This window comes from Panulirus ornatus, chromosome 8 (assembly GCF_036320965.1).
Source record: "Panulirus ornatus isolate Po-2019 chromosome 8, ASM3632096v1, whole genome shotgun sequence".
NCBI classification, from domain to species: Eukaryota; Metazoa; Arthropoda; class Malacostraca; order Decapoda; family Palinuridae; genus Panulirus; species Panulirus ornatus.
In genome coordinates, this window is record NC_092231.1 from 43,803,760 (window position 1) to 43,813,785 (window position 10,026).

The 10,026-nt window shown below is 40.3% G+C and overlaps 1 protein-coding gene across 1 annotated transcript in view; it reads left to right on the forward strand.

The window, feature by feature from the left end:
- Positions 1–1,389: 1,389 nt before the first annotated feature.
- The window catches only part of LOC139749920 (neuronal acetylcholine receptor subunit alpha-10-like), a 254,491-nt gene continuing 245,854 nt past the window's right edge, over positions 1,390–10,026 (forward strand). Inside the window, exon 1 of the mRNA XM_071664334.1 lies at positions 1,390–1,537. The gene's annotated coding sequence lies outside the window, so the exon portion shown is untranslated. The remainder of the gene's footprint in view (positions 1,538–10,026) is intronic.

Consider the following 10,026-nt stretch of genomic DNA (forward strand, 5'->3'; position numbering starts at 1 on the left):
CGGTTGATAGGTCAACCAACCAGTCACGCAGCTTTAATGTTTTGCTTTGTTCAATTCATTTCGTTGATTATCAACGCGCCAATGTTCTCTCAACTATCCTTAACCAGCGTTCTTGCGTTGCCTCCATTCATTATTGCGTATTCGTATTTCTCTGTTACTCTACAAACGTGCATCTTCTTGCGTTGCCACACGCAGAGTTTCATAACGATGCGTCTCGACCAGCCTCATGAAATGTCCAAGTCATCCGGAAGCAGCATAGCTTTTGTGATAATGTTGATGCAGCACCAGATATTGGTGTTATCCACAAGCAACGTCACATGACATCTTACAGATTCAGATATGCTATTTACATTTATTTATAAGGAATGAAATTAATCCCACAGCAGATCATCACTCAATTTTCTACCCACTCTTGGTTGACATGTCTCCATGTAGTGAAAATTCAATTTTCTCTTAGTTTTAAAGCTCTTACTCTAGTCTAGAAGTACTTTGCTCTGAACGCTCTATGTTTTCAGTTTATGTTTCCTTATTTTACATAGATTGAGTCCCTGTTAGTAGTCTAAGTATTTCTCTCCTATTTCAATGCTTTCGTAGACCTTTTCCCCGTCCCATCTAGCTACCGGTGGGACAAAACTGTCTTCCACTGAGAAAACACTTTTGTAATCATGATTTAGCCTCTCGCATATCTTCAGATCGTCCTGTAGAACTCAGAATTTCCAAGCCTGATTAGCTGTTCTTCTTTAAAGAACAGTTTCCCCTCTCCCTCGTGTGTGGTGGAAGGAGGGTGCTGGAGGGTACAGAATAGAAGAAGTGCGGTGGAGGGCGTATGGAAAGCGCATATTGGAAGACGTGACATGGACGGGTAATGTGTGCAAAGTATGCAGGAAAGTTGCAATGTATGTAGAGGCAGATGTTGTCTGGCATGATGTAACCATAAGAGGGATAGGGTGTAGGGGGGAGGGAGGAGGGCACTGAGGATCAAGTGTAGGGTGTCGGTTATGGCAGAGGGAGAGAGAGGAGGCGTGTGGTATTGCGTATGATCCAGGGCTTTAGGTTGTGGGCGATGGGGACTGGAGCGCACACTCCTGGACACACAGCTACAGAAGAAATCATGGCTATAGCTCTGTGCAGATGTAGCCGCCATGCTTTAATCTCATGAATCTCCTGCTTTTCCCTAAGTATTAGGAATTACTTTTATGAAGTTGTAGTACGAGTGAAGGTCATGAGTGGTGTTGGTGGTGGTGGTGGTGGTGTGAGAGGGCGGCTGTGGGTGGGTTAGTGGGTGGGTGCCCCCCACCCGCCCGCCCGTCCTCCACCACCGCCGCTGCTGTGCCGCGCCGCCCTGCTGCTCCTCCTCCCGGCCAGTCCGCTGATCGTGTGCGTGGCAGCCAGGGCGAGAGACTCTGTGCTCGCCGCCACAGCATCACAGCAACAAGCGCGCCAAGCTCTCCCTCCTTCGTCAGCGTCGCCTACACTCGCCCTCCACTGTCCGAAAACAGTTTTGCTCGAAGGGAAGACAAGAGTGAATAGTGCTGAGGTAATTAGAACATATCAGAATATTACTGGTGATGAAAAAAAAAAGTATAGATAAAGTTATATGGATATTCATACATCCATAAATTGAAAGGTTCGAATGAGTTTGAAAATTCAACTAACTGTTACTGCCTATCTTGAAAACGCACATTTCTTAAAAAGCAATTGAAATGGAAAAGCTGTGTGAGCATGAAGAGTCTCTGAGGCGTTCGGAAATACAGTTTACAAAAAAGATACGTCCATAAAACTACAAGACAGAAGGTTTGACCCAGGTAGAGGTGTGGTAGGCAGGAGAAGCCAGGGGAGGGTTAAAGTCACCAGAACTTGTCATTGCTTCTGTTGCTGGACTATGGACAACCGTGTCAGGCCCGTGGGAATGGTCATGTATTCTCGCTTCTACACCATGTCGTCCACTGTGCACTGGCCCAACTCTGCCCCTCAGTTGTTCTATAGTAACTCTCGTCTGTCTCCATCTCCAACGAGAATTCATGCTTCTCGTCACGAAAACCTTCATCCTGAGCAACACATTATAAATGATAATTATCTTTCTATTTTTCATGTTATGTTACTCACCAGTTTGATTCCCAATATCACCCAAGAATGGATCATGTCGCTTTCTCCTGCATTTTTAGCATCCCATTATATCGTACAGTATCTTAGCTATTCCTTTACATTTTCTTGTCCGTGAGAGACTATCCTATCTGCTAAATAATCAATTTTCATTCTTCCTTCCTGTTTTCTACCGTGTTACGTAAGATTCTGTCATCTCAAAGGTCTCTTACATTCTACATTTTTTTTCCTCTGTACAGAACGGCAATTTGGGTTTTACTAATTTTCTGTTTACTAATTACTATCCACACCTGAACGTATCTTTCATTACATTGCGAAAAAATCTGGATTTCCTTTAATGTCAAAAATATTCTCCGTATTTTGTGTTTTATGTGTCCCTGTTTAATTTGCGACATTTCATTCATAAGATATTCCTTTCCATTGAATGATGTTCTTGTATCTGAAATGGTCGCCCTGTAACACACCAAAGCCTCACTTACGCCATTTCTTGAACACTACGTGTTAATTCATTTCTTCTGTTTCCCATATGTTATACCCGTTTCTGTACAGTGGTACTCTGGTGCAGACTGTTCCTTTTTCAGTATAACAGCCTGTTACATAATGTTCCTTCTCTTACGCAATTGTCCTGCGAAACGATGCCACGTTTTCTACATATTATTCTCCCCTCTCCATATTATCATTTTCCTACATAAAAATTTCATGTTTTTTTGAATTTTATCGCAGAAGTATGGGCTAATCCCTGTTCTACAGCTTTAAAAATTTCACTCTTCCACATATTACCTTGCAACATACTATTCTCTGTTCAGTATATCATTACCTTCTCAACTGGTTAATTCTCCTCGCTGAACGGACCATTATTATATTTGCTTCACAAGGTAACTCCTCCATTTAGCATTACTCTTTTTAGATGCCAAAGTAGTACCACTTTTTCAAAAAATTACTGATTTTTTCCCTGTGTAAATAACAGCCCACATCCTTCACCGCTGAATAATCGATATAATCTTCCAGTAATTTTCTTGTTTTTCTTGTCGTTGGGCACGCAGTGTACTCTTCCCATTTTCTGGTGTTATAATTATCTCAAAGTTTAACCCTTCTGTTTTGTGGGACCTCGCCAGCTGTGTGGTAGTCTCCACCACACAAAGTTCAAAAAATTTTCTCCTTGATATATAACCCAATCTCATACGTTCCAGTCCCTTTGGTCTAGAGAGTTCGGATTATGTTATACAACATCTTTGGCTACAAATATCCATGTTCTTCAGGTTGAATATCTTCTGTGCTTTCTCACTTTTCACGGGACACTGATTTGATCTAGATAAGTCTGTGTTCATTTCTGTCATCCTGAAATTCGTATTAATCTCCATAATCATCGATTTTTAAGTCTTTTCTGCACATTGCACATTGATAGAGTTTTGGCCATATTTCATAAATTTGACTAATTTTCTTTCGTTTCGTTCTTTTACTTCTTGTGTTTGTGAGAGTGAAGCCCTTAGCTCTGACCACAAATCATTACCTTCTACTTTGACTTAATCTTACCTCCTAAATCAAGCTTAGTTTCAGCGTGCATCCCCGCTTAACAGTAATGCAGTTTGTGAGGAGAAACTACTCATTTTCCTTACAGATCATTAATTTTTCTCTAAATTATGTATTTTTTCTATTTTCCTCATCGATTTCTACAGACACATTATCTTTTAAACTACAAATCAATCTTTATATATATATATATATATATATATATATATATATATATATATATATATATATATATATATATATATATATATATATATACAAACATATTCCTATGAGTCCACGGGGAAAATGAAACACGAAAACACGATAAGTTCCAAAGTGCACTTTCGTATAATAATCACATTATCAGGGGAGACACAAGAGAGAAATATAAGTCAGTTGATATACATCGGAGAGACGAAGCTAGGACGCCATTTGGTAATCATGTGATTGTCCAAAACATACAAGATACAACATACATAAAACATACAACATACAACATTTAGTCGTCTTGTGTCTCTCCTGATGTGATTATTACACGAAAGTGCACTTGGGAATTATCGTGTTTCATTTTCCCCGTGGACTCATAGGAATATACTTGATCACGCACGAATTGTGATCCTTTCCAATATATATATATATATATATATATATATATATATATATATATATATATATATATATATATATATATATATATATATATGTATGTATGTATGTATGTATGTATGTATGTATGTATAGTGCAAAAGAACACACATTTTCATGAAACACGTCATGCTCCAACAGCAAGGATTCGAACCCCGTACCATTTGTGTGATAGCTGGGTACGCTATCCAGCATAGTCGAGTGGTTAGTGGACTCAGCTGCCACAAAAATTGTGCGGGGTTCGAATCCTTGCCGTTGGAGGGCATTAGTATAACTCTCTCCACTAAATAACTTAAATGAACTTAAACTTTACCCTATTCTTTCACTATTGACCCCTGCTAAACCTTGTTATCATTCTCCCCAGATACGAAAGTAAGCTTCTTAAAATACAGTTTTGTTTACTTCGCAACACTACCCCAGTCTCCCCACACAACACGACAAACCCAGTAGCAAATGTCATCATGCTAAGTATGTTGTTCAAGGGGACAAACATGATTACATCGTTCATGTTCAGCTATGGAGTTTATCCTCTTCTATAGTTGCTTCAGCAAAGGCTATTCCGGCAGCATCTATACTCATAAGACTATTTTGTTCTAATCTACAGCTTTAACTTGATGCTGAAAAATGTTATAAACGGTAAAAAAAAAAAAAAATACGTTTAGAAAGATAACTGAGTGTTACATCAAACTGCATTTCATGGCATATCATTTAAATTCTGCACATATGTTGTAGTTTTATACGAATTATTTTCACGTTTGTATCATTAATTCTTCATTACCATAGTTCTTCAATATCAGTAGTGGAAACAGTATCGCCATCTTTTTTAACATACGCTCATCATTTCCAAATGTTTTTAGTCATATTAGTGATTGTATATTCAGGTATCTTTTCTCCCACTCCATGTTAAGCTTTAATGTTAAGGTTATTTTGTTTTCTCAAAACATTTGGTTTTGCACTGGGCGCTACACTATTCTCTATATCATAAGTTACAGTATCACGTTACGTTTCATTTTACAGTTCTTACTGTCCTTTACCATAGATATATGTAACCATACATATCTATCTTGATATATCCTCCCCTAGTCCTTAAGCCGGTCGTTTCAGTGGTAACTCGCCATTAATGTCAACGCAGCAGTAACAGCCGAATATAATCTTCTCATAATCCGGACACTAAGTCTGACACTGTCTCAAGCCTACACAAAGTATGGCCTACATCCTGACACTCCCCTTGGCGTCTCCCGATCTGCACACACGGTGTAGACCATGTCGGTATAGAGTGCTATTTAGAATTCTATATGTAGTATTATTTTCCTTTCAGTATATGTACATTATCTCCAACACTTTCATTACCTAGATCTTCGTCTTCAGTGTTACCCAGACCTGCTGTTATCCTCCAGATTTAGCCAGTAGAATGACCCCTTGATTAATCTCTTGATCTTTACACATAAATGGTATGACTGTCTAGACAAACAGTTTACTTTAAACTTGAACATAAAGTCTTAATTTCGTCTCTCCTGGTGTTATTGCCTTCAGCGTTAAGACTTCTCATATTCTGTTAAGTACTAGAAAGGGCAAGAGGTTTGACATACAGATGACATCTTCACAAATGTTGTATCATCACCGTTGTAATGATATCGTAATATGGTGGAAATAGTGACATACACAAACCCACCCACCCACCCACCCACACACACACACACACACACACACACACACACTCGTACACACGCGCGCACACACACACACACACACACACACATTCATTTTCAATATGTAGATCACATATATCACTGTGACCTACTACAGTAGTGTCTGGATGTGTGTATGTGTCTGTGTCTCCACGTGTGTCAAAGGTATGCGTTCTAAGAAATGTGGTTTATACTGGCCACATAATGGAAGAGAGGAAGACCCATTACAGTACATGAGGACGTACAGTACACTTCTATCCTTTGTTCCAAAAAGCACATTTCTCACACGTCTCAATGTGTCACCAAGGTCCTCTTTATCCATGTCCAAGTGTTACTTGAGTTATAGCCCTATGTGCTCCAGGCTAACATCCTTCTCGACTCGCTTCTGTGTATCATTCTGTGGTAAAGCGACACAGAACGCTGTAGGACACCACAACACTGTTCACACTCATGTTTATACGTCATTACATTAGAAGTTTTATTCAAAATCGCAGGCTGGTGCTAATAGTTCGTGTGGAACATGAATATGCATTTATTGAATTTAAAATCGTGTTTTTATATCATTCAGTAAAAGTGCATACCTGCCAGTTTTTAGGGTAAAACTTTTTTTTTCAGTGTTATGTAAAGAAAATGAAATTTACATTAGCGTTAGAATCATGCTGATGTAAAAATTGGTGTGCGAGTAAAAGTAGTAATGTGTTTGTGTCTGTATCTTGAAAAATTAGCCGCCTCTATCGCATCCGATCCGACGTAAATGGCACTGGATCAAGGGATTCGTCTGGATTCGAACTTATACTGAACTGTTCGACTTGACCGACCTTGACCATGGGCGTGATGACCTCGAGCAGTACGTTAAGGATAAGACGAATGGCGTACAACCCTTTCGATATCTCAACACTATGTTCACATGCTTTTCCAGTAAAGCCGGTTTAAATGACTGTATCACCATGTGAAACTGACCTTCACCTGTGTTTTTTTATGCAAGAAAGTATTCTCTGAGCGGGTTGATGAAAACTAGGTGTATCATCAATCTGATATTCGCATTCAAAATACTTAGTAAGAAAATGGATTCACAAAAGTATAAATCACATATACATATATATATATATATAACTCCTTGAACTTGGCGTAAAAGCTCATGTTATCTCAGAATAAGACCTTTATGTTTGAGTTTATGAAAACTTTCAACACGTTACGTTTTCTTCATAAAGCGTTGACTTGTGCGTCTATTTTTTTCCACATTTGATTCACATATACTACTTTCCCCTCGATCTCTTTTTTGTTCTATAATTTTGTTCATGCTGTCCTTTTAATTGTTATACTTATGCTTTAGATTCTATCAGAGTCGTCTTATAGAAGCAAACGAAGTGATTATTTGGGGTGTATAGCTAGCAATTATAATTAGGCTTATTAGTCACGTAATCAGGAATACTCGTCACTTAAACAGTGCTCCCAGTTTCTTAAAGACATAGTGAATTGTGAAATGTGAGGTGTCCATTATAGATTAGATGTTATGGTGACGCAAATTAGATTAATTGCGTTGAATGACGGAATTATAGAGCTTTCAAAGGAAATGGGAAAGTTTTTAGGGGCTTAACTGGAAAGTGGGTTTGAAGGCATTACGCAAAATCAATTCACGTTTCCCAAACTCGTAACTATTGTCTTTCCTTTGAGTCTATAAAGGCAGCTGTGACGACACGAGACTTATATATTGTTGGAAAAGATGTAGGCAAACAAGACGCATATCTGGCAAGGAAAGGTGAGGCAGACAAGACACATATCGAGAGAGGAAAGATGAGGCATGCAAGATGTATTTCGAGGTAAAGATAGGGCAAATTTGAATGAAATTATAGAATGCACCGTTGAGTCAGCAATGACAGCGTGCACTTGATTGTTTTTCTTTTTTTAAGAGAATAATGTCGATAAACATCAGGACAGAGGGAGAGATTGATCAGTTAACAGTTACTGAGATAGATATACAAGAAACACAATGAGAAGGGGAACACAATGAGACGAGAACCAAAACAAAGGAGCTTAAAGGTAAGTCCCTGATGTCACACTGTCAAAAGTTGTCGATATATCAAGGGCTACGGCGCACAATTTTCCGAGGACTCCCGGGGAAGATGACCAGATATCAATAAGATAGGAAAGCATTTCACTGGTGCATGTCTCCTTGCCAAAGCCATGCTAATGATAAGAGAAGGCACTCACTGATTTTCACGATGCATAAGGAGATGAGAATGATGGAAAGTGAAAGCAATAGAACGTCAGTTTGAAGGGTTAGGATGGTCACTTATTATGGGATGGGGTGTAACAGTTCATATTACAAGGAGGCAAAAGTTTTGGTCTTTGGAATGAAGCGAAACATATATACAATCGCGGCCATAAGTTCAGAAACATTCTTTCGGAACATGAAGAGGGATGGGGGTCCGTTCCATACGCCATGCATGTGCCCAGCAACAATTCTATTTGTGACTCAAACGGTTATAGTCAGACCCCCTCCTAGTAACATTCCTTCGCATATGTTAACTACTATTCAAATCCTCATTACCGATGACCCACATGTGACTCTAACCGTTACTCAGGACACCAGGGACATTATTTCGCTTGTAACTCAACGGTTAGTCAAGAGCCTAGTGATGTTTCCTGGGGCATGACGGGTGATAGTGAAGCCCCCAGCAACATTGCGTCGTGTGTAACTCACTGCTCAGACTCGGAGACTCACATTGATTTTGTCGCGCAGATCGTGCGGCAGTTTCCGTTATACTGACACTGTCCATGCTCGACTTACTCATTTTTTTCGCCTCATGTATTCCTCACCTTATTCACATTTCGTCTTACTTCCCGCCTGATTCACTCTCTGCTCTTTTCAGTTCTCGCTTCACGTAATCTTCATTCGTATACCCCATTCCCTCACACTCTCCTCGTCACACCTTTGCCTCTCACACCCCTTGCTTCACTCAGCCCTCGCTTCGCGCCTTATCCACTCTTCCTCTCATGCACTACTCGCCTCACTCCTTGCTTCTCGTACATAAAGGTGGCTTGAATCATTCCTTGTTTTGTTTGATCCTCAATTCGCGCATTCCACACCTCACTCTTCGTTTCACTCATTGCAGAACGGACTTTTTACCTCATACCATCTCTCTCTCTCTCTCTCTCTCTCTCTCTCTCTCTCTCTCTCTCTCTCTCTCTCTCTCTCTCTCTCTCTCTCTCTCTCTCTCTCTCTCTCAGTCCTCGCAGGAGTCAATCCTCACCCTACTTCACACAAACAAGAGATGGCGCCCCACGAGTATAAAAGTCCCTCCACGTACAGTACAAATAGGTAACTACACTCACACACATACACACACACACACACACACACATTCAATGGACCCGCGTGATGTGGTAGTTAGCGTTACTGACCATGATTCACCTCGGACCCGCCCGCATGGGTTCGAATCCTGGGCGTGGCAGTCGGCTCACATCATAACCCGGGGATTCATTCTTCCTACGGGTTGGTCGATAAATGGATGCCTAGCTCAGGTTGATATGTATGTACAAGAATTTTCTCTATAATCACAATTTGTGTGTGTGTGTGTGTGTGTGTGTGTGTGTGTGTGTGTGTGTGTGTGTGTGTGTGCGCGCGCGCGCGCGCGCATACGAACAAAGTAATAAAGATATGGTACAAATATACGAGGTTAAGAGACAGGGCAAGACAAGTGCAAAACTCCATCCCCCTTACACACAACGTACGCATTCACATGGTTACCGTTACATACTGGTATCAGCACGGGCCCTCCCTGGGTCAGGCCCACGTGAGTTCGAATCGTAGGTGCGACAGTCGACCAACACCCAACTCAGGTGTTTGTCTCCCCTTGATGTTGGTCGATGAATGGGTAACTGGCTTAGGTTAGTGCGTGCGAGTGCGTGTGTGTGTGTGTGTGTGTGTGTGTGTGTGTGTGTGTGTGTGAATATATATATATATATATATATATATATATATATTTTATATTATTTTTTTTTATTATACTTTGTCGCTGTCTCCCGCGTTTGCGAGGTAGCGCAAGGAAACAGACGAAAGAAATGGCCCAACCCC